The sequence below is a fragment of the Salvelinus fontinalis genome, chromosome 40 (genome assembly GCF_029448725.1).
Source record: "Salvelinus fontinalis isolate EN_2023a chromosome 40, ASM2944872v1, whole genome shotgun sequence".
In the NCBI taxonomy this organism is placed as follows: Eukaryota; Metazoa; Chordata; class Actinopteri; order Salmoniformes; family Salmonidae; genus Salvelinus; species Salvelinus fontinalis.
This window is the reverse complement of record NC_074704.1, coordinates 12,240,122-12,259,226: the sequence shown is the minus strand read 5'-3', so window position 1 is coordinate 12,259,226 and position 19,105 is coordinate 12,240,122. Positions and strand designations below refer to the sequence as shown.

General features: G+C 43.1%; 1 protein-coding gene across 6 annotated transcripts in view; it reads left to right on the top strand.

The window, feature by feature from the left end:
* Positions 1-12,793: 12,793 nt before the first annotated feature.
* The window catches only part of LOC129840027 (NACHT, LRR and PYD domains-containing protein 12-like), a 66,710-nt gene continuing 60,398 nt past the window's right edge, over positions 12,794-19,105 (top strand). For all 6 annotated transcript variants that reach the window (XR_008757152.1, XM_055907834.1, XM_055907832.1 and 3 more), the window contains exon 1: positions 12,794-12,871. The gene's annotated coding sequence lies outside the window, so the exon portion shown is untranslated. The remainder of the gene's footprint in view (positions 12,872-19,105) is intronic.

Genomic DNA, 19,105 nt, shown 5'->3' with positions numbered 1-19,105 from the left:
GCTATGTGACTGATGGTAGTTGAAGATACTATAGATTCTGCTATGTGACTGATGGCAGTTGAAGACACCATAGATTCTGCTATGTGACTGATGGTAGTTGAAGATACCATAGATTCTGCTATGTGACTGATGGTAGTTGAAGATACTATAGATTCTGCTATGTGACTGATGGTAGTTGAAGATACTATAGATTCTGCTATGTGACTGATGGTAGTTGAAGATACCATAGATTCTGCTATGTGACTGATGGTAGTTGAAGATACTATAGATTCTGCTATGTGACTGATGGTAGTTGAAGACGCCATAGATTCTGCTATGTGACTGATGGCAGTTGAAGATACCATAGATTCTGCTATGTGACTGATGGTAGTTGAAGATAATATAGATTCTGCTATGTGACTGATGGTAGTTGAAGATACCATAGATTCTGCTATGTGACTGATGGTAGTTGAAGACACCATAGATTCTGCTATGTGACTGATGGTAGTTGAAGATACCATAGATTCTGCTATGTGACTGATGGTAGTTGAAGATACCATAGATTCTGCTATGTGACTGATGGTAGTTGAAGATACTATAGATTCTGCTATGTGACTGATGGTAGTTGAAGATACTATAGATTCTGCTATGTGACTGATGGTAGTTGAAGACACGATAGATTCTGCTATGTGACTGATGGTAGTTGAAGATACTATAGATTCTGCTATGTGACTGATGGTAGTTGAAGACACCATAGATTCTGCTATGTGACTGATGGTAGTTGAAGACACCATAAATTCTGCTATGTGACTGATGGTAGTTGAAGACACCATAGATTCTGCTATGTGACTGATGGTAGTTGAAGATACTATAGATTCTGCTATGTGACTGATGGTAGTTGAAGACACCATAGATTCTGCTATGTGACTGATGGTAGTTGAAGATACCAATGATTCTGCTATGTGACTGATGGTAGTTGAAGACACCATAGATTCTGCTATGTGACTGATGGTAGTTGAAGCTCCCAATGATTCTGCTATGTGACTGATGGTAGTTGAAGATACTATAGATTCTGCTATGTGACTGATGGTAGTTGAAGATACCATAGATTCTGCTATGTGACTGATGGTAGTTGAAGATACCATAGATTCTGCTATGTGACTGATGGTAGTTGAAGATACCATAGATTCTGCTATGTGACTGATGGCAGTTGAAGATACCAATGATTCTGCTATGTGACTGATGGTAGTTGAAGACACCATAGATTCTGCTATGTGACTGATGGTAGTTGAAGATACCATAGATTCTGCTATGTGACTGATGGTAGTTGAAGATACCATAGATTCTGCTATGTGACTGATGGTAGTTGAAGATACTATAGATTCTGCTATGTGACTGATGGTAGTTGAAGATACTATAGATTCTGCTATGTGACTGATGGTAGTTGAAGACACCATAGATTCTGCTATGTGACTGATGGTAGTTGAAGATACTATAGATTCTGCTATGTGACTGATGGTAGTTGAAGACACCATAGATTCTGCTATGTGACTGATGGTAGTTGAAGACACCATAGATTCTGCTATGTGACTGATGGCAGTTGAAGATACCATTGATTTTGCTATGTGACTGATGGCAGTTGAAGATACCATAGATTCTGCTATGTGACTGATGGTAGTTGAAGATACCATAGATTCTGCTATGTGACTGATGGTAGTTGAAGATACTATAGATTCTGCTATGTGACTGATGGTAGTTGAAGACGCCATAGATTCTGCTATGTGACTGATGGCAGTTGAAGATACCATAGATTCTGCTATGTGACTGATGGTAGTTGAAGATACTATAGATTCTGCTATGTGACTGATGGTAGTTGAAGATACCATAGATTCTGCTATGTGACTGATGGTAGTTGAAGACACCATAGATTCTGCTATGTGACTGATGGTAGTTGAAGATACCATAGATTCTGCTATGTGACTGATGGTAGTTGAAGATACCATAGATTCTGCTATGTGACTGATGGTAGTTGAAGATACTATAGATTCTGCTATGTGACTGATGGTAGTTGAAGATACTATAGATTCTGCTATGTGACTGATGGTAGTTGAAGACACGATAGATTCTGCTATGTGACTGATGGTAGTTGAAGATACTATAGATTCTGCTATGTGACTGATGGTAGTTGAAGACACCATAGATTCTGCTATGTGACTGATGGTAGTTGAAGACACCATAGATTCTGCTATGTGACTGATGGTAGTTGAAGACACCATAGATTCTGCTATGTGACTGATGGTAGTTGAAGATACTATAGATTCTGCTATGTGACTGATGGTAGTTGAAGACACCATAGATTCTGCTATGTGACTGATGGTAGTTGAAGATACCAATGATTCTGCTATGTGACTGATGGTAGTTGAAGACACCATAGATTCTGCTATGTGACTGATGGTAGTTGAAGCTCCCAATGATTCTGCTATGTGACTGATGGTAGTTGAAGATACTATAGATTCTGCTATGTGACTGATGGTAGTTGAAGATACCATAGATTCTGCTATGTGACTGATGGTAGTTGAAGATACCATAGATTCTGCTATGTGACTGATGGTAGTTGAAGATACCATAGATTCTGCTATGTGACTGATGGCAGTTGAAGATACCAATGATTCTGCTATGTGACTGATGGTAGTTGAAGACACCATAGATTCTGCTATGTGACTGATGGTAGTTGAAGATACCATAGATTCTGCTATGTGACTGATGGTAGTTGAAGATACCATAGATTCTGCTATGTGACTGATGGTAGTTGAAGATACTATAGATTCTGCTATGTGACTGATGGTAGTTGAAGACACCATAGATTCTGCTATGTGACTGATGGTAGTTGAAGATACTATAGATTCTGCTATGTGACTGATGGTAGTTGAAGACACCATAGATTCTGCTATGTGACTGATGGTAGTTGAAGACACCATAGATTCTGCTATGTGACTGATGGCAGTTGAAGATACCATTGATTCTGCTATGTGACTGATGGCAGTTGAAGATACCATAGATTCTGCTATGTGACTGATGGTAGTTGAAGATACCATAGATTCTGCTATGTCACTGATGGTAGTTGAAGATACCAATGATTCTGCTATGTGACTGATGGTAGTTGAAGACACCATAGATTCTGCTATGTGACTGATGGCAGTTGAAGATACCATAGATTCTGCTATGTGACTGATGGCAGTTGAAGATACTATAGATTCTGCTATGTGACTGATGGTAGTTGAAGATACCATAGATTCTGCTATGTGACTGATGGTAGTTGAAGATACTATAGATTCTGCTATGTGACTGATGGCAGTTGAAGACACCATAGATTCTGCTATGTGACTGATGGTAGTTGAAGATACCATAGATTCTGCTATGTGACTGATGGTAGTTGAAGATACTATAGATTCTGCTATGTGACTGATGGTAGTTGAAGATACTATAGATTCTGCTATGTGACTGATGGTAGTTGAAGATACCATAGATTCTGCTATGTGACTGATGGTAGTTGAAGATACTATAGATTCTGCTATGTGACTGATGGTAGTTGAAGACGCCATAGATTCTGCTATGTGACTGATGGCAGTTGAAGATACCATAGATTCTGCTATGTGACTGATGGTAGTTGAAGATACTATAGATTCTGCTATGTGACTGATGGTAGTTGAAGATACCATAGATTCTGCTATGTGACTGATGGTAGTTGAAGACACCATAGATTCTGCTATGTGACTGATGGTAGTTGAAGATACCATAGATTCTGCAATGTGACTGATGGTAGTTGAAGATACCATAGATTCTGCTAAGTGACTGATGGTAGTTGAAGATACCGTAGATTCTGCTATGTGACTGATGGTAGTTGAAGATACTATAGATTCTGCTATGTGACTGATGGTAGTTGAAGACACTATAGATTCTGCTATGTGACTGATGGTAGTTGAAGATACTATAGATTCTGCTATGTGACTGATGGTAGTTGAAGACACCATAGATTCTGCTATGTGACTGATGGTAGTTGAAGACACCATAGATTCTGCTATGTGACTGATGGTAGTTGAAGACACCATAGATTCTGCTATGTGACTGATGGTAGTTGAAGATACTATAGATTCTGCTATGTGACTGATGGTAGTTGAAGACACCATAGATTCTGCTATGTGACTGATGGTAGTTGAAGATACCAATGATTCTGCTATGTGACTGATGGTAGTTGAAGATACCAATGATTCTGCTATGTGACTGATGGTAGTTGAAGACACCATAGATTCTGCTATGTGACTGATGGTAGTTGAAGCTCCCAATGATTCTGCTATGTGACTGATGGTAGTTGAAGATACCATAGATTCTGCTATGTGACTGATGGTAGTTGAAGATACCATAGATTCTGCTATGTGACTGATGGCAGTTGAAGATACCAATGATTCTGCTATGTGACTGATGGTAGTTGAAGACACCATAGATTCTGCTATGTGACTGATGGTAGTTGAAGATACCATAGATTCTGCTATGTGACTGATGGTAGTTGAAGATACCATAGATTCTGCTATGTGACTGATGGTAGTTGAAGATACTATAGATTCTGCTATGTGACTGATGGTAGTTGAAGATACTATAGATTCTGCTATGTGACTGATGGTAGTTGAAGACACCATAGATTCTGCTATGTGACTGATGGTAGTTGAAGATACTATAGATTCTGCTATGTGACTGATGGTAGTTGAAGACACCATAGATTCTGCTATGTGACTGATGGTAGTTGAAGACACCATAGATTCTGCTATGTGACTGATGGCAGTTGAAGATACCATTGATTCTGCTATGTGACTGATGGCAGTTGAAGATACCATAGATTCTGCTATGTGACTGATGGTAGTTGAAGATACCATAGATTCTGCTATGTGACTGATGGTAGTTGAAGATACCAATGATTCTGCTATGTGACTGATGGTAGTTGAAGACACCATAGATTCTGCTATGTGACTGATGGTAGTTGAAGCTCCCAATGATTCTGCTATGTGACTGATGGTAGTTGAAGATACTATAGATTCTGCTATGTGACTGATGGTAGTTGAAGATACCATAGATTCTGCTATGTGACTGATGGTAGTTGAAGACACCATAGATTCTGCTATGTGACTGATGGTAGTTGAAGACACCATAGATTCTGCTATGTGACTGATGGTAGTTGAAGATACCATAGATTCTGCTAAGTGACTGATGGTAGTTGAAGATACCGTAGATTCTGCTATGTGACTGATGGTAGTTGAAGATACCATAGATTCTGCTATGTGACTGATGGCAGTTGAAGATACCATAGATTCTGCTATGTGACTGATGGTAGTTGAAGATACCGTAGATTCTGCTATGTGACTGATGGCAGTTGAAGATACCATAGATTCTCCTATGTGACTGATGGTAGTTGAAGATACCATAGATTCTGCTAGGTGACTGATGGTAGTTGAAGATACCATAGATTCTGCTATGTGACTGATGGTAGTTGAAGATACCATAGATTCTGCTATGTGACTGATGGCAGTTGAAGATACCAATGATTCTGCTATGTGACTGATGGTAGTTGAAGACACCATAGATTCTGCTATGTGACTGATGGTAGTTGAAGATACCATAGATTCTGCTATGTGACTGATGGTAGTTGAAGATACCATAGATTCTGCTATGTGACTGATGGCCCATGGAAGTATTTCCATACCTGTTGTGTGTGCAGTTGTGTAATGTATTTAAGTAAAAAATACTTTAAAGTACTACTTAAGTAGTTTTTTAGGGTATCTGTACTTTACTATTTATATTTTTGACCACTTTTACTTTTACTTTACTACATTTCTGAAGAAAATATTATACTGTGAATTGGAAAATGATCCAATTCACACCCTTATCAAGAGAACACGTAGTCAACCCTACTGCCTCTGATCTGGCGGACTCGCTTATCACACATGCTTTTATACTTTTACTCAGGTAGTGTTTTACTGGGGGACTTTTACTGAAGTCATTTTCTATCAAGGTATCTTTACTTTTACTCAAGTAGAACAAGTGGGTACTTTTTCAACCACTATGTGTGTGTGTGTGTGCAGCAGATGTAGGAGAATGTTGACCTCTGTTAACCTCAGGTTGACCCCAAACAACCCTGTAAAGATTTAGAAACCCAGAGATCAGGAGAGGGAGAACACACACCTTGCCTCTCTTCAGAGTATCTCCTGATTGACATGTGTACTATGGTGCATTGAGTTGGTTGGAACTTCTCCAGCATACTGATAATAAACAATGATACATTTTAAATTGACAACTCTACCATGACATATTTCATTATATAATTTCCATGACCTGAGTGAAATTAATGTGGAACAGTGAAGTGACCACAGCATGTGGTGGTGTAGGGGAACAGAACAGTGTAGTGACCACAGCATGTGGTGGTGGTGTAGGGGAACAGAACAGTGTAGTGACCACAGCATGTGGTGGTGGTGTAGGGGAACAGAACAGTCTAGTGACCACAGCATGTGGTGGTGGTGTAGGGGAACAGAACAGTGTAGTGACCACAGCATGTGGTGGTGGTGTAGGGGAACAGAACAGTCTAGTGACCACAGCATGTGGTGGTGGTGTAGGGGAACAGAACAGTGTAGTGACCACAGCATGTGGTGGTGGTGTAGGGGAACAGAACAGTGTAGTGACCACAGCATGTGGTGGTGGTGTAGGGGAACAGAACAGTCTAGTGACCACAGCATGTGGTGGTGGTGTAGGGGAACAGAACAGTGTAGTGACCACAGCATGTGGTGGTGGTGTAGGGGAACAGAACAGTGTAGTGACCACAGCATGTGGTGGTGGTGTATGGGAACAGAACAGTGTAGTGACCACAGCATGTGGTGGTGGTGTAGGGAAACAGAACAGTGTAGTGACCACAGCATGTGGTGGTGGTGTAGGGGAACAGAACAGTGTAGTGACCACAGCATGTGGTGGTGGTGTAGGGAACAGAACAGTGTAGTGACCACAGCATGTGGTGGTGGTGTAGGGAAACAGAACAGTGTAGTGACCACAGCATGTGGTGGTGCTGTAGGGGAACAGAACAGTGTAGTGACCACAGCATGTGGTGGTGGTGGTGTAGGGGAACAGAACAGTGTAGTGACCACAGCATGTGGTGGTGGTGTAGGGGAACAGAACAGTGTAGTGACCACAGCATGTAGTGTTGGTGTAGGGGAACAGAACAGTGTAGTGACCACAGCATGTGGTGGTGGTGTAGGGAACAGAACAGTGTAGTGACCACAGCATGTAGTGGTGGTGGTGTAGGGGAACAGAACAGTGTAGTGACCACAGCATGTGGTGGTGGTGTAGGAGAACAGAACAGTGTAGTGACCACAGCATGTGGTGGTGGTGTAGGGGAACAGAACAGTGTAGTGACCACAGCATGTGGTGTTGGTGTAGGGGAACAGAACAGTGTAGTGACCACAGCATGTGGTGGTGGTGGTGCTGTAGGGAACAGAACAGTGTGTGACTGTTTCCTGTGTCCAGGTTGAACACGTCTGAAAAGCAGTGATCTGGAGACTGAGATCTCTAGTCTGGAGGGTCATCAGAGGTTGCTGAAGGTAACACCGGTGGTCATGTCTGAGAGGTCAAATGTCATTGTGATCAAACCACATATAGATCACAGCCGTGTGTGTGTGTGTTCGAGATTGAGATGCCAGTTGAAAAGATTCTAGCACGTCTTAACAATATGGACATGTTCATATCTCCATGTTGGATGTTTTTATTATCGCAGTGGATCACAGGAGTGAGGTGAAAAAGGTGGCTCTTGTAGCAGAAGAAACCCTGTTACATCGCCTATTTCTTCATAATATTATGTACACTCAGTGTCTACATTATTTACCATTTCTATTGGGCCCAACATAATCTGAAACACCACCAAATGATGCTGTCATTTCTAAACGGTTCACCTGATATGGATGAAATACCCTCCAAGTTAAGCTGACAGTCTGCACTTTAACCTCATAGCCATTGTATCATTTCAAATCCAAAGTGCTCGAGTACAGAGCCAACTGCACCTCCCACACTGTCAGATTCGTGGATACAGGAAGTGACAATAAATTCGATGTCAATCAAATCAGAATTGAATGGTCACGTACACAGTTTAGTAGAGGATAAGGTGGGTGCAGCGTAATGCTTACATTACTAGCTCCTAACAATGCAGTAAAATGTCAAACAGGTACACAATCAATAAAAATTAAACAATGCAGTAAAATGTCAAACAGGTACACAATCAATAAAAACAATTTAAAAAAGAGAAGGAACAACAACAAAATGTATAAATGTCAGAACAAATCCAATTAACACCCAAATAGCACTGTAGCAATAATCCAAATGTACTCTTTAAGTATCTACACTGGATGAATGTACACAAGATATACTAGAAATTATAGGTACAATAGTAGAAATATTAGAATGAGCTATGTTGAGAATACAGTATATAAATATACAGTACAAAACCTCATGGCAAAATGGATAGAATTGCAGGAAATATAATATATAATTAAGCAAGAAGGCCAGAGGGGGTTTTGTGTATGGCCAATATACCACGGCTAAGGGCTGTTCTTACGCACTGGTTACCAACGTAATTAGAGCAGTGAAAGGTATTAGAACTGTGTGGTTCGAGACCTGAATGCTGATTGGCTGAAAGCTGTGGTATATATCAGACCGCATACAACGGGTATGACAAATTACGTTGGCAACCAGTTTATAATAGCAATAAGGCACCTCTGGGGTTTGTGGTATATGGCAATGAAATAGTACCATGGCTAAGGGCTGTATCCAGACAGTAAATACAAGCTGAGAATCTATACTATAACGTTTTAACTTTAGTAATTGTTTGAGTTCAAATCTAAACTTTTGGAGTATAGAGCTGAAATAAGACAAGAGGCTTCACTGTCCCAATAATTACAGAGGGAACTGTATGTATGTGAATGGTGTGTGTAGACAGTATGGACAGTATTTGAATAAACAAATGTGTGTACAGAGGAAGTTATATAGGATGAGCCATGAATAGAATACAGTATCTACATATTAAGTGGTTAAAAAAAGGATGTAAACATTATTAAAGTGACCAGTATATACTGTACATAGGGCAGCGGTACGGGTGGTAGCCGGCTAGTGACAGTGGTCGTGTCTCAATACCCATACTAGCATACTAAATAGTACGTGATTTTTTTTGTTGTGTTTATAGCTTTTAAAATGTAGAACAGTGTTTAAAATGTAGAAAAGTGTGATTAAAATGTAGAAAATAGTGTTTATAGCATTTGAAATGTACAAAATAGTGTTTATATGATTTGAAATGTAGAAAATAGTACTCTGATTGCGTCATCTAATGCGGGATTGTGTTGACTCCCGCCATTCGTTCAATTTATCTGATTATCAGCTGTTGTCAAACATGTGAGTCGGAAAAGAATTGTACTAGATCAAAAGGTGAAATAGGTATGCAGGTTAAGAATGTAGTACGGTACTATGGGTATTAGGACACGGCCAGAGTCTGAGGTTCAGGGCAGGTTACTGGGAGATCAGCTAGTAGTGACTGTTTAACAGTCTGATGGCCTTGAGAATCTGTTTCTCAGTCTCTCGGTCCCAGCTTTGACGCACATGTACTGTCTCCGCCTTCTAGATGGTAGCGGGGTGAACAGGCCGTGGCTCGAGTGGCTGAGGTCCTTCATGATCTTCTTGAAGCTTTTCTTCATTGTCAATGTGCTCTTGATAGACCAGGAGTCATAGAGAATACCCTAAATTGTCTTTCTCGCCAGAGGGTGGATGTGACTTCCTGTCTATAGCCCATGTGACTGATGACGACAAAGTGGAGTTTCTCCCTCCCCATAAGTTAACAGAGATACACGTCATAATGCACACCTCAGGATTCTCTGATTATGACCTCACCAAGGACAATGGCAAACCCATCGATGGACTTGTGTTGTTATTCTTCAAACCACCACATGAATCTGGATGGGACTCCACACTGTATGACTTGTTGCTGCCCAGGAACGTTTTGAGGGACCTGGATGGGACTCCACACTGTATGACTTGTTGCTGCCCAGGAACGTTTTGAGGGACCAGGATGGGACTCCACACTGTATGACTTGTTGCTGCCCAGGAACGTTTTGAGGGACCAGGATGGGACTCCACACTGTATGACTTGTTGCTGCCCAGGAACGTTTTGAGGGACCAGGATGGGACTCCACACTGTATGACTTGTTGCTGCCCAGGAACGTTTTGAGGGACCTGGATGGGACTCCACACTGTATGACTTGTTGCTGCCCAGGAACGTTTTGAGGGACCTGGATGGGACTCCACACTGTATGACTTGTTGCTGCCCAGGAACGTTTTGAGGGACCTGGATGGGACTCCACACTGTATGACTTGTTGCTGCCCAGGAACGTTGTGAGGGACCAGGATGGGACTCCACACTGTATGACTTGTTGCTGCCCAGGAACGTTGTGAGGGACCAGGATGGGACTCCACACTGTATGACTTGTTGCTGCCCAGGAACGTTGTGAGGGACCTGGATGGGACTCCACACTGTATGACTTGTTGCTGCCCAGGAACGTTGTGAGGGACCAGGATGGGACTCCACACTGTATGACTTGTTGCTGCCCAGGAACGTTGTGAGGGACCTGGATGGGACTCCACACTGTATGACTTGTTGCTGCCCAGGAACGTTTTGAGGGACCTGGATGGGACTCCACACTGTATGACTTGTTGCTGCCCAGGAACGTTGTGAGGGACCTGGATGGGACTCCACACTGTATGACTTGTTGCTGCCCAGGAACGTTTTGAGGGACCTGGATGGGACTCCACACTGTATGACTTGTTGCTGCCCAGGAACGTTGTGAGGGACCAGGTACACATGCAGATTAGATTAGATTTAAATAGTAAACATGTTAACGTCATGTTAACTTCTTTATTAATGTTTACCAAATGGTAATTCTGCTTGTCTACAGTGATTGATTCCTATTAAAGACTCAACTCGGACTGCCAAACATCTGCTTTGTAGCTCGATTTACATTTAAAGGCAATGTTCCTGCGTAAGTGGAGATTGTATTCACATTAAACGCTGCGTATTTCGGGTAAATCAGAAATGACCTTTAAAATGTCAAACACGCTATAATGCACATCTTCCGTGGTCCGGATTGAATCTAGCCCTAAGTCATAATGAATAACGTACTTTAGGTGGAGAAGGAGTGGAAGGATCAGGGGGCAGTGTTGAAGGTAACACCTGACTGTGAGCTAACCCCAAATCAGACCTACAGCCTCTCTGGACACACAGTGCGCCTAATACAGCCCAAGGAAAAACACTGGAAGACTGTCATATAGGATGCGGTACTGTCTTGCTTGTAATTAATGTGTTTTAACCTTTAACCCTCTGGGCACAGACGTCAGTTCAACGTTCAGTTTGGATTTACATTTTGGTTGTCAACTAACGTGAATTCAACGTGAAATCAACAAAAAATGTCACCATGTTGTTGAATTTTATTTTAAAAGTTTGGTGTAAAAAATATGAAATGTCCATATGTTGATGACTTTTTGCTAATCCAATCAGCTTTCCATGTTTTTTTTCTTCATGATTTGGTTTGGGTCTAATTGTGTTGCTGTCCTGTGGCTCTTTGGGGTCTGTTTTTGTTTGTGGACCAGTTTGCTTAGGGGACTCTTCTCTAGGTTTATCTCTCTGTAGGTGATGGATTTGTTATGGAAGGTTTGGGAATCGCTTCCTTGTAGGTGGTTGTAGATTTGAAAGGCTATTTTCATACCCGGGTATTGGCCTAATTCTACTCTGCATGCATTATTTGGTGTTTTACGTTGTACACAGAGGATGTTTTTGCAAAATTCTGCATGCAGAGTCTCAATTTGGTGTTTGTCCCATTTTGTGAATTCATGGTTGGTGAGTTGACCCCAGTCCTTTTTTGTGTGCTCTCGTCCAACAGTGTCTAGATGGAATTTGCATTTGTGGTCCTGGCAACTGGACCTTTTTGGATCACAACTATTTTAGTCTTACTGAGATTTACTCTTAGGGCCCAGGTCTGACAGAATCTGTGCAGAAGATCTAGGTGCTGCTGTAGGCCCTGCTTGGTTGGGGACAGAAGCACCAGATCATCAGCAAACATTTGACTTCAGATTCTAGTAGGGTGAGGCCAGGTGCTGCAGACTGTTCTAGTGCCTTCGCCAATTCGCTGATGTTTATGTTGAAGAGGGCGGAGTTCAAGCTGCATCCGTGTCTCACCCAACAATCCTCATCCTCCTTTCACAGCATCACAGCCCAATGGCTCCTCTTCATCTTCCCTGTATCTTCCCTGTAACAGTTCACACCGTATTTTCCTGCTGAACCACTTGGGGGCGCTAGACACCAAAATAAATATCCTACATCCTGTCTAGACGCCTCGGGTCTATTCAGCAAACACAGGGATTACCTGGATTTGTCAAATAAGAAACTGATGTTTTTTGTTGCAATATGTTTTATTTTGGAAAACGTTTTGTTACGGTTTGCACAGGTGATCAAGTGCTCCCGAGTAGCGCAGGCACTGCACCTCAGTGCTCGAGGCATCACTACAGACACCCTGGTTCGAGTCCGGGCTGTATCACAACTAGCCGTGATTGGAAGTTCCATAGGGCGGTGCACAATTGGCCAAGCGTGGTCCGGGTTTGGCCGGTGTAGGCCGTCATTGTGAATACAAATTTGTTCTGACTTGCCTGGTTAAATAAAATACAAATCTTTTTTTTTTTGAGGAGGCAGAACCGGATATGTAAAATAGTTTAAAAAACGAAAGTAATTTTGGGGGGGGGGTGACTGTTTCTTATGATCGAGAGATACAAGGTAAGACGACCATTGTTATGTGTATTCATAAAGTAGATGATATTCTTTGGGGACAAAGCGTTACTGTATAATGCTTTTCTTAAAAATGCTAATTTGATGCGCGGGTGTGAATTCATTCCGTGTCTGTCTCCCACGGAGAGGGAGAGAGCGCCTCTTTTTTTATAGACCTATCCGTGGCTTCTCAAAACCGGTTATAAAATACAACAAGCTACAAACAAACATTTCCTTTTCGAATCTATAGTTGTTTCTAACGCTTTTCACGAGGACAAATGTGTTGTGTGAAAGTGAGGAGCCATGAAATGTGAAAAGCCTAGCAACTCAACTTCCTCATAACCGAGATGCATTTATTAGTGGTCACGGTAGCAAAACGTTTTGCAACGGAAACAATTTGCCTCTTTTTTTGTACACAGTTCTGAGTGAACTGTTTATGCTACGTTGCAAAACGGGTTGGTATGGTGCAATCCCACTAAGGATTTCCCATTTTTTTACGTTTTTTTTTTGTCTTTTCCGGACCGGCTGCCAGTATGATACATACAGTACAGTAGAGCAGAGTACGGTATGGTCATGACAATCCTAGAAAATGATCAACTCCTAAAAGTTTTGGAAGTAATGGAAATGGAAGTTTTGGAAGTAATGGAAATGAATACAATAATTTATTTTAATGTCATTTATTTAGGCACAGTTGTAAAATATTGTATCAATCAAATAAATAAACATATCAGCCAGGATCGGAATTGCACTGTGTTTGCGCGCATCAACTGTATAGTGCGAGACGAGTGTGCCGTTGCTTAAGGAGAGCCACATGACAGCAGCGGGTAGCAGCCTGGCCTATAAAATATGATAGAGGAAAGATTAACTAGGCAGACAATTCAAAAACAGATATTGTACACTCTAGTCAACCATTGTCAGCACGTATTCTTGTTTTCGTCATGTCCCCAAAAACTTTCCACCGACACTCGCGAATAACGCCACACAAAGTTGTTTCACGTTTTTGAACGATTCATATGATTCATTTCAACGATTCTTTTTGACGAAACGAACGATTTACTTCACCATATTAGTTGGGATTCGGTTCAATCGCATTGAAGTTAATCATTTGAATCAACATTATTTGTGAATCGTGAACATTCATTTTAGGAAAAAAAGATTAGATGTAGCCTTTCTTTTGGATTATGTGGATTCAAAACGTATTTTGCTAATCAGCCTGCAAAGTAAACACTTCTAAGGTAGCTAAGATAAATATGACTCAACAAGAAAAGGTAAATTTCCAGAAAATATGTGGGCTCACTTCAGCTCAATAAAAATATTTGTAGCCTACCATAGCCATTTGATCTTTGATATATGTAACTAATTAATGATTTAAAAGTGCATACAACGTGTTTGGTTATAATGTTAATGTTTTAAGGCTGGTCAACCATGTATTGCTCTGTATTTTACTCTACTGTAGTCTACTCTACTCTACTTTAATATACTACACTAAACTCTACTGTACGATACTGTACTCGATGGAAGTCACCCTCAGTTTCGTCAGCAATGTGACAACGTAGGGCCCTCCAAGTAAGTTTAGGGGCGAGGGGGCTGGTTTGGCAAATCACTGCTGGGGGGCTGCAGGAGCTATTGAGCTTACTGATCAGTACAGTGATCGCCTACATTTAACAAACCTGCTTTTTAGGGAATTGCCAGGGACCTCACCATACAATAATATCACCATACTCTGGTGCCAATACGATATATCATGTGATTCTCAGGATTCTATATCTGTTGCGATTCAATACTGTGATTTTATTTCAATTCGATGTTCCAAACATATTGCTCACCATATATATGTCTGCTGCAGAGGGACAAGAGTGAGCCATGAGAAAACAAGTGTTGATCAGTCATGGAAATGTGTGCCATCCTTGTCGAAGTGAAAGTACATCTTAGAGTGGATAAAAACACCAGAGAAGCTCTTTATTATTCCCCAAAATGTGAAATCTACCTCAAAATGCACTACCTATTCTCTCTCTGAGTGCTGCTCTTAACAGGCAGAGACGCTTTTGATGCCGTCCCCCTTTGTATCTCTCTCTTTCTTTTATACATATATGTGTATATGTGTATATATATATGTGTATATATATGTGTGTGTATATCTCAGTCTTGAAATGAAATAAAACAAAAACCCATCTGTCGGGCAGAGTGCCTTACTGCACAGTGAGGTGGGTGGCCATGGTGCTGAACTGGGAATACATGGCTTCTATGCTTTAGCGCAGTAGGCCAGTGTTACACACTATGTTTTGTAAGGGGGACACTTTGTGTTGAGACAATCAGTGAGGGCCGCACAGATTTTTCATTTGTTGTACTCTTTCTTCCAATATTTTCAATTTTCAATTGAGAGCAAATTCAGAGCAATAGAGCACATGCAATTGAGTTGATGTACAGCACATCACAAATATAAACATACACACATCAAATAGGCTACATCACATGTATACGACCCATATTAAGGGTTACCTCAGTAGTTGGATGAGCGAAAATGTCCCTTCTGCTCCTTGACTGAATTAATTCTAAGTGTATAGTCTGTTGTTGCTACCCTTGTGAGGCAATCCGCATTGGCTAGTCTGTTTCCCTGTTTTTGTTTCACAATGTACATTGTTGAAAATGTTGCTTCACATGAATAAGTGCTGACAAAAAATGTGACCTTTTGCACACGCTACTTCAAAAGTGGATACTCTGTGTCTGACACAAGGCTCCAGGAAATGGGTAACACCTGATATTAGTTCACCTTGCAATGTGCCATTGGCCTGCAGCTCTGCTATCTCACTCTCTATTCCAGCACGGTCAGGACAGAGGCCTGTGATGACTGGGGTCAGAGATGACACTATATCTCACTCTCTATTCCAGCACGGTCAGGACAGAAGGCTCTGATGACTGGGGTCAGAGATGACACTATATCTCACTCTCTATTCCAGCACGGTCAGGACAGAGGGCTCTGATGACTGGGGTCAGAGATGACACTATATCTCACTCTCTATTCCAGCACGGTCAGGACAGAGGCCTGTGATGACTGGGGTCAGAGATGACACTATATCTCACTCTCTATTCCAGCACGGTCAGGACAGAGGCCTGTGATGACTGGGGTCAGAGATGACACTATATCTCACTCTCTATTCCAGCACGGTCAGGACAGAGGGCTGTGATGACTGGGGTCAGAGATGACACTATATCTCACTCTCTATTCCAACACGGTCAGGACAGAGGGCTGTGACGACTGGGGTCAGAGATGACACTATATCTCACTCTCTATTCCAGCACGGTCAGGACAGAGGGCTGTGATGACTGGGGTCAGAGATGACACTATATCTCACTCTCTATTCCAGCACGGTCAGGACAGAGGGCTGTGATGACTGGGGTCAGAGATGACACTATATCTCACTCTCTATTCCAGCACGGTCAGGACAGAGGGCTGTGATGACTGGGGTCAGAGATGACACTATATCTCACTCTCTATTCCAGCACGGTCAGGACAGAGGGCTGTGATGACTGGGGTCAGAGATGACACTATATCTCACTCTCTATTCCAGCACGGTCAGGACAGAGGGCTGTGATGACTGGGGTCAGAGATGACACTATATCTCACTCTCTATTCCAGCACGGTCAGGACAGAGGGCTGTGATGACTGGGGTCAGAGATGACACTATATCTCACTCTCTATTCCAGCACGGTCAGGACAGAGGGCTGTGATGACTGGGGTCAGAGATGACACTATATCTCACTCTCTATTCCAGCACGGTCAGGACAGAGGGCTCTGATGACTGGGGTCAGAGATGACACTATATCTCACTCTCTATTCCAGCACGGTCAGGACAGAGGGCTGTGATGACTGGGGTCAGAGATGACACTATATCTCACTCTCTATTCCAGCACGGTCAGGACAGAGGGCTGTGATGACTGGGGTCAGAGATGACACTATATCTCACTCTCTATTCCAGCACGGTCAGGACAGAGGGCTGTGATGACTGGGGTCAGAGATGACACTATATCTCACTCTCTATTCCAGCACGGTCAGGACAGAGGGCTGTGATGACTGGGGTCAGAGATGACACTATATCTCACTCTCTATTCCAGCACGGTCAGGACAGAGGGCTGTGATGACTGGGGTCAGAGATGATACTATATCTCACTCTCTATTCCAGCACGGTCAGGACAGAAGGCTGTGATGACTGGGGTCAGAGATGACACTATATCTCACTCTCTATTCCAGCACGGTCAGGACAGAGGGCTGTGATGACTGGGGTCAGAGATGACACTATATCTCACTCTCTATTCCAGCACGGTCAGGACAGAGGGTTGTGATGACTGGGGTCAGAGATGACACTATATCTCACTCTCTATTCCAGCACGGTCAGGACAGAGGGCTCTGATGACTGGGGTCAGAGATGACACTATATCTCACTCTCTATTCCAGCACGGTCAGGACAGAGGGCTGTGATGACTGGGGTCAGAGATGACACTATATCTCACTCTCTATTCCAGCACGGTCAGGACAGAGGGTTGTGATGACTGGGGTCAGAGATGACCCTATATCCCACTCTCTATTCCAGCACGGTCAGGACAGAGGGCTGTGATGACTGGGGTCAGAGATGACACTATATCTCACTCTCTATTCCAGCACGGTCAGGACAGAGGGCTCTGATGACTGGGGTCAGAGATGACACTATATCTCACTCTCTATTCCAGCACGGTCAGGACAGAGGGCTGTGACGACTGGGGTCAGAGATGACACTATATCTCACTCTCTATTCCAGCACGGTCAGGACAGAGGGCTGTGACGACTGGGGTCAGAGATGACACTATATCTCACTCTCTATTCCAGCACGGTCAGGACAGAGGGCTGTCATGACTGGGGTCAGAGATGACACTATATCTCACTCTCTATTCCAGCACGGTCAGGACAGAGGGCTGTGACGACTGGGGTCAGAGATGACACTATATCTCACTCTCTATTCCAGCACGGTCAGGACAGAGGGCTGTGACGACTGGGGTCAGAGATGACACTATATCTCACTCTCTATTCCAGCACGGTCAGGACAGAGGGCTGTGATGACTGGGGTCAGAGATGACACTATATCTCACTCTCTATTCCAGCACGGTCAGGACAGAAGGCTGTGATGACTGGGGTCAGAGATGACACTATATCTCACTCTCTATTCCAGCACGGTCAGGACAGAGGGCTGTGATGACTGGGGTCAGAGATGACACTATATCTCACTCTCTATTCCAGCACGGTCAGGACAGAGGGCTGTGATGACTGGGGTCAGAGATGACACTATATCTCACTCTCTATTCCAGCACGGTCAGGACAGAGGGCTCTGATGACTGGGGTCAGAGGTGACACTATATCTCACTCTCTATTCCAGCACGGTCAGGACAGAGGGCTGTGATGACTGGGGTCAGAGATGACACTATATCTCACTCTCTATTCCAGCACGGTCAGGACAGAGGGCTCTGATGACTGGGGTCAGAGATGACACTATATCTCACTCTCTATTCCAGCACGGTCAGGACAGAGGGCTGTGATGACTGGGGTCAGAGATGACACTATATCTCACTCTCTATTCCAGCACGGTCAGGACAGAGGGCTGTGATGACTGGGGTCAGAGATGACACTATATCTCACTCTCTATTCCAGCACGGTCAGGACAGAGGGCTCTGAGGACTGGGGTCAGAGTTGACACTATATCTCACTCTCTATTCCAGCACGGTCAGGACAGAGGGCTGTGATGACTGGGGTCAGAGATGACACTATATCTCACTCTCTATTCCAGCACGGTCAGGACAGAGGGCTGTGATGACTGGGGTCAGAGATGACACTATATCTCACTCTCTATTCCAGCACGGTCAGGACAGAGGGCTGTGATGACTGGGGTCAGAGATGACACTATATCTCACTCTCTATTCCAGCACGGTCAGGACAGAGGGCTGTGATGACTGGGGTCAGAGATGACACTATATCTCACTCTCTATTCCAGCACGGTCAGGACAGAGGGCTCTGATGACTGGGGTCAGAGATGACACTATATCTCACTCTCTATTCCAGCACGGTCAGGACAGAGGGCTGTGATGACTGGGGTCAGAGATGACACTATATCTCACTCTCTATTCCAGCACGGTCAGGACAGAGGGCTGTGATGACTGGGGTCAGAGATGACACTATATCTCACTCTCTATTCCAGCACGGTCAGGACAGAGGGCTGT